The following is a 7196-nucleotide window of genomic DNA, read 5'->3' as shown; positions in this document are numbered from 1 at the left end:
CAGACTGACTACAAGCATAGACATGATGCTGTGGCACAGATGATCCACTGGAACTTGTGCCAGAACTACCATTTAACAGTGGCAAAGAACTGGTGGGATCCTAAGCCCGAAAAAGTGGTCGGAAATGAGCAAGCAAAACTATTGTGGGATTTCCGACTTCAGACTGACCGAATTCTGAAGCATAACACACCAGACATCCTGATTGTGGAGAAAAAGAAAGTATGGATCATCGACAACGCAATCCCAGGAAACAGCAGAATTGAGAAGAAGCAGCTAGAGATATTGGTGAAATATGAAGATCTAAAAATCGAGCTGCAACGACTCTGGCATAAGCCAGTGAAAGTGGTCCCAGTGGTACTTGGCATGCTGGGCGCAGTGCCAAAGGATCTCAGTGGACATTTGAAAACCATCGGAATTGACAAAATCTCCATTTGTCAATTGCAAAAGGCCCCTTTACTGGGATCGGAAAAAATAATTCGCCGCTACATCACGCAGTCCTAGGTGCTTGGGAAGCGCCCAATTGGTGATGAAATACGAAATCCAGCATAGTGATCTCGTTTGCTGTGCTGTATTGACATAATAATAATAATAATAATAATAATAATAATAATAATAATAATAATAATAACAACAACAACAACAACAACAACAACAGAGTTGGAAGGGACCTTGGAAATTGTTATGTCTTGAGATCTGCATAGTAGCAGGGAAATTTCCACTAAGGTCCGCTCTTTTGAATAGAGCAGGAGATTGCTGATTGGTTCTTTCCAACCAGGGTTCTCTATTTAAACTGCAATAAAACCTGGGGCTTTGCTGATGTTTGCTCACTGTGACCAATAAAGAGCTGAAGTTACTCAACCTGCCTCCTGCCTCTTCAGTATTGGAACCCAACAGAGGTCTTCTAGTCCAACCTCCTGTTTAGGCAGGAAACCCTACACTACTTCAGACAATTGGTTATCCAACATCTTAAAAACTTCAAGTGTTGGAGCATTCACAACTTCTGGAGGCAAGCTGTTCCATTGATTAATTGTTCTAACTGTCAGGAAATTTATTCTTATTCAAAGTTGCTTCTCTCCTTGTTTAGTTTCCACCCATTGATTCTTGTAACCCCAGGTGCTTTGGAGAATAGTTTGACTCCCTCTTCTTTGTGGCAACCCCTGATATATTGGAACACTGCTATCATGTCTCCCCTAGTCCTTCTTTTCATTAAACTAGATATACCCAGTTCCTGCAACCATTCTTCATATCCAGTTGCCTAATCATCTTTGTTGCTGTTCTCCACACTCTTTCTAGAGTCTCAATATGCAGTATACATCCATACATTTACATGTAGTAAACAGATTGTAGTTCATTTGTTAAAAGGATATTTAAGTAATGATGCTTACTGTCCTTCCTTAACTTACTCTACAGGACTGATATTGGCTTAATGCTGATCTAGTACTAGCTTTTCATCAGATTGATGTCCTTCAAGAGCTTGGCCTTGCAATAGGATTACATTTATCTATCTATCTATCTATCTATCTATCTATCTATCTATCTATCCATCCATTCATCCATTCATTTATTTATTTGCCCACCTCAGAAGAATGGAAGGCTGAGTCAACCTTGAGCCGGTGATGAGATTTGAACTGCTGACCTGCAGTCAGCTTCAGTGGCATGCAGTCCAGTACTCTACCTGCTGCGCCACATCGGCTCTTATTTCTTCTTATTTCTCCAGAATTTTAATTAGACACGACATGGTATACAAAAGCAAACCACTCTCCTTAGACTTCCAAATGCATGCAATAACGTTATCCAAAATAAACTTGGCTAAATATAGTTCCTCAGGTATTCTCTAGATTTTGATTGATATTTTATGTCTGATGAATTCCTTCATATGGTACAGATGCTAGCAGTCCATGGACTTGGTATGGTCAAAAGATTTGCCTTTTGTAGACTTCCCAGGAGTTAGAAGGCATTTTCCCATGAATCTATGTCATGACATTTGACAGGGCTCAAAAGGTTCTGTGTCTCTTGGCAATGCCATGTTTGCTTAAGTTGGTATTGAATAGTATTTTCCACTGATGATGTCATTGCTGGAAAATCCCCAGTCGTTTTTACTGAGGTGTTGTTTTTTTCTGACTTTGCATTTATTTGATCGTACATCAAATTTTGATTCGGTATGGTTTTTTTTTTTTTAAAACTCTCTAAAGATATGGTTTTCACATACTGGAGGGATATGTACAGAACGAGTCTGCTGCAGCAATTAATCAATAAAAATTAAAGGGAGAATGTGTTTTTGAAGATTTATGGTCACACAAGCTTTCACAGTCTGATGCTGTTTCATCAGATAGAGAAAAAAATATTACAGTGCAAGAATTATATAGACAAATCTTTCTCCAAAATAATAAGTCTAAAAGACTATGAAATAAAAGCATTCCAAGAGATTTGTGACTCATATGAATAATGACTCTTTATCATAGGTGTAATTGGCACAATTACAGTCATGCTAAGTTTATTAAACATATTTAACATACCAGTAGGAGAATAATCCATCACACCCAGAATAAATTATTTGAATTATATTTCGGTAGAGGCTATCAGGTTGTTCTGATGATCAATATTAAATCCATTGTTTCAGTAGTACTTTCTATTTCAGGCAAGGAAATCTGGTTAGATTGAGAACACTGGCTGGCTAATCTATGGGTACAGCTAGAAACATCTCACTTTTTTTCTATAATAGCAATGTATTTATGCAGGAGAGCAAAACATGCATAATTTAGGAGTGATGTATTTTGCATTTTGAAAATTAATTTTGTAGCTCCATGCATAACAAAACCAAAGTTTCAAATAATCCTCGGGGTGGCTACAAATAAGGTTTACTTATCTCAAAGGCTTTTGTAGCATTCCTATTAAAACAAAATGTGTGTTTGTACATTCATAAGCATTTTTTACATTTGTCTCTGGAATATAAACCAATGCTTTTTCTGTCTGACAGATATTCCTTCATTAAGACAGCACATTTTTCTTTGGGTACTTCTAAAATTTGAAGTTTATTGACCATTTCAAAATATTGATAAAACTATCTCCTGCATAATTGAATAAATCATTAAGGTTTTTGTTGTTGTTGTTGCTATTGTTTCTTTCATTGTTGATGTTGAGTCTTGGCCAAAGAAAGACAGTTGATTAAAACAAATACTTTACTGCTATAAATGGTGAGGAATTCTCTTTTAGCTGTGATATGCAGATATATGGAATATGGACAAGCTTAAAAATCTATTAAAAGACTGAGGAGGGGGAGTAAGGGTTAAAAATTCATTATTGATGTTATTATTGTTTTCGGATGTATTCAATCTTTGCATTTCATTCACTATTATTTATTTCCAATTTTTACATTAGTTATCTTTGGCAGAAGCAATATTTTTTTCCCCTTTGGCATGTATTGTAGAAATGATCATGTGAATATTGTATTATTTTATAACAAAAATCTGATGATGAATATACTTACGGTATATATATTTTTTAAAAATAAGAATTTGGTAAACACAACAGAAAACATTGAAATTACTTTATGTCTCTCTGTCCAAATAATAATAATTTCCTCTTTAATAAATATCAAAGGTCAAATAATATTGCAAAGTTTTAACATAATAATGTGTAATTTTATTATAGTGGTTTTATCAAAAAGAGCACTCATTCCAGCAGACGCCAACAAATGCTTCTATAAATTGGCCAAGCAAACATTTTATCTGCTGTTTATTCTCTCAACTTTGAATGTTGTTTTTCTTGCTGTTGTTGTTATGGCTATATGCCACCGAATCTCCACAACTTCCAATCTCCCCTATTTAAACACACAAAGGTTATCAATGTATCTCCATCTAGCCATCCAAGCTAATAACCCACTGAGAAATAATCTTGTTTGAAAAAAGTTTAAAGCCAATGAGGCTTGCAAGCTTCACAATTATTGTTATTTATCTAATTATTTCTAAGCCAATTTTCACAGCTCCAAAAAGGGTCTCAGCATTATTAACACATACTTTAAAAAAAACACTATGTAGTCCTACCTTAGAAATGTACTATCAACTTTTATACAGACAATATATATGTAGATCTAAATTCACATAGAAACATTACTGAGCTTTCCAGCATTACTCAGCTAATCTCATCCATCGGTACCAGTTACAGATTGGTCATTTAGCATAAGGATGACTACATTGTATCTGTCAGACTCCTAGGGGCAAAAGAAGCCTGTAAACCTATAAGCCAAGTTCAAAGCCACAAATCTCATTTAAACAATGTGTGCTTTATTTTTTTTTAATCTTTTTTTTTAAATCAAAATGAAGGTGAAGCTGAGTTGAACTCCTAGACCTAGAGCAACACTGAATAGTTCATGTAGTTTTCTTTGGTGGTGAGGGGGAGTGTGCTGTGTAATACCTAGGAAACCCCTGTATAATAAGCTCAAAAGTCAAAAGGTGTGACTTCTAAAGGAACACCTTTTGATTTTATAGCTTAGTGCACAGTGTGGGGTTTCCTAGGTATTGCTATTATGGTAGGTCATTCAGTCAGCAAGATATTCAGACTGGAGAAGGTATTTTAATTCACCTATCAAGTTCTTGCCAAGGATGTGGAATAAGCAGATGTTGATGTTTGATGGTATTAGAGATACCATCTCAGGATGTAAGATGCTCCTTCTAAAGCTGCCTTTTGCAATTGACTGGTGGTGAATTTGTCAATGCTTGATGGTGTTCAAATGATGCTCCAGTTACTTTGGGAGTGCGCCGAAGGCACCCATCCCACCTTTATTTTGTACATCTCAAGATGTTCTACTCATCACTTCCACTTCCTATTTTTCCTGCAACAGCTCTGTGAGTAAGATGGGCTGGGAGAGAGCATTGGAAAGCAAAATTTCCAGCCAGCTTTCATGCCTCAGGGAGGATCAGAACTCAGGACTCACAATCTCTCAGTTCTTAGTCTATTTCCTTACTTGCTACACCAGATGGTCTTTCTTATTTAAGGACTGTCCTGATCTGACACCAACTATCTTTCTTAAGAACAATCAAGCTCAGTTAAGTGCTGCCACCTGTCGCAGGTATAAACCTGGCTGGCAAGCAGATATACCAAAATGAAAATAAACGAGGAGAAATCCAAGGTGTGATGCTTATCAGGATCAGGATCATGGTATCACTTTCCTCAACAAAGCTTTTGCTTCTGCATAGCTAGCACTATGCACAGTGGACAGGACAAATATTATTTGTTTCGCCTGAGATAAACAGTTTCTTGGGCATCATGAATAGATAGTTGGGCAAAGCACTTGGGTTAATGTCGATCAAGAGTGCTCAGACTACATTATTATTATTATTATTATTATTATTATTATTATTATTATTATTAGATTTGTATGCCGCCCCTCTCCGTAGACTCGGGGCGGCATTCAGTATGTAGCAGTGGCTTTGTACACAAGATTTTCCGCTGCCCTGCTCAGACTTACATACCTCATTTGCAGATTGTAGGGATACAAGGGCCAGCCTCTCCCTCTTGATTATCTTACTTTAGGCTCATAGGCTTTGGCTCAGCCAAAGGGAGGTGGCAACAGGGAGTGAAAACAGTACAGGAGGTCTGGAGATGGGGTTCATTAGTTGGCAATATACACTACTTCCTTTCATATTAGTTATTTCCATGCTTGTTGGGGGGGGGAGTTAGGAGGCAATCATAAATATTTGCCTTTTGAAAGGCCCTCCTTGCCTTTCGTAAACTTCTTAAGACCCACCTCTGCCGTCAGGCATGGGGGAATTGAGACATCTTCCTCAGGCCTATATAATTTATGTATGGTATGTTGTGTGTATGTTTTTTAAATTATGGGTTTTTTAGTTTTTAAATACAGTGGTACCTCGGTTCTCGATCACAATTCGTTCCAGAAGTGTGATCAAGAACCGATTTGGTCGAGTACCAAATTAATTTATCCCATAGGAAATAATGGAAATGGGTTTAATTGGTTTCCAGCCCCTATTTCCTTTATTTCCTATGGGATAAAGATCTGAGCTCTAAGCACTCCAAGCTGTAGTAAGGGTGGGGACAGCTGCAATACCGGCAGTTTTTGGGGGGGCTCCTTTCCTCAGTGGTTCGTCTTCTTCCCTTTAAGCAGCTACACCAACTTTCTCCTTCCCGGCAGTGGCGGCTTTCCTTCGAGCAGCAGCAGCGCCGGGAACGTCACATGAGAAAGGGAAGCCGCTGACGTTCCCGGCGCTGCTGCTGCTCGAAGTAAAGCCGCCGCCACCGTTGGGAAGGAGAAAGTTGGTGTAGCTGCTTAAAGGGAACAAGACGAACCACTGAGGAAAGGCGCCCCCCCGAAACTGCCAGTATTGCAGCTGCCCCCACCCTTCCTACTGCTTGGAGTGCTTAGACTAGAGACTGGGAGGCTGTTTAGTGGGCGGCCAGGATAGGCGTGTCGGATTCCAACTCCCATTTCATCTCACCCCATCCCCTCAGATCTTGTAGCATTTCGGATAATAAACAAAATTTTCTGTGGCTGTTCGGTATCCGAATTTTTGTTCAGATACCGAAGCAAATTTTTGCCGACAATTTTGTTCAGTATCCGAAATGTATGAGAACCAAAGCGTTCAGGTACCGAGGTACCACTGTATTAGATATGTATTTTACATTGTGTTCTACTATTGCTGTGAGCCTCCCCAAGTCTACGGGGAGGGGAAGCATACAAATTTAATAAATAAATAAAATAAATAAATTTTTTGATAGAACTACAAATATAAATTAAATCAATTTGTTGATCACAGCTTGGTCAATAACATCCCTCTAAGAATTCTCTCTCTCTCTCTCTCTCTCTCTCTCTCTCTCTCTAATCTGTTTTGTTCTAAAACTTATATTGGAAAAAATTGTAAAAGTCAAAGCAGAAAAGAACTTCGGGAATGCTTTCCAATCTCTTTTATCAGCAGGGATCATAGGAGATGTTTGTAATTTCTTTTCTGTAATGAAGAAATGTGCTAAGTCTGTACATGTGTACATGCATGTGTACCGTGCCTTCACATCTATGTGAGTTGACACGTAACTCTGCTGTGAGAAGTGTGGGGTTAGTTGAATACATTCTGCCCTGAGACATGTGACTAGGACTAAGGGGTGGGGGCAGTGAAGGGCTACCAAAATTTTTACTATCACACTGTGGGTATAGCTTATGCAGGATGCCCTTTCTTTCAACATTTTTC

The sequence above is a fragment of the Erythrolamprus reginae genome, chromosome 1, assembly GCF_031021105.1.
Source record: "Erythrolamprus reginae isolate rEryReg1 chromosome 1, rEryReg1.hap1, whole genome shotgun sequence".
Taxonomy (NCBI): Eukaryota; Metazoa; Chordata; class Lepidosauria; order Squamata; family Dipsadidae; genus Erythrolamprus; species Erythrolamprus reginae.
The sequence above is the reverse complement of the archived record's forward strand: the minus strand, read 5'-3'. Positions refer to the sequence as shown.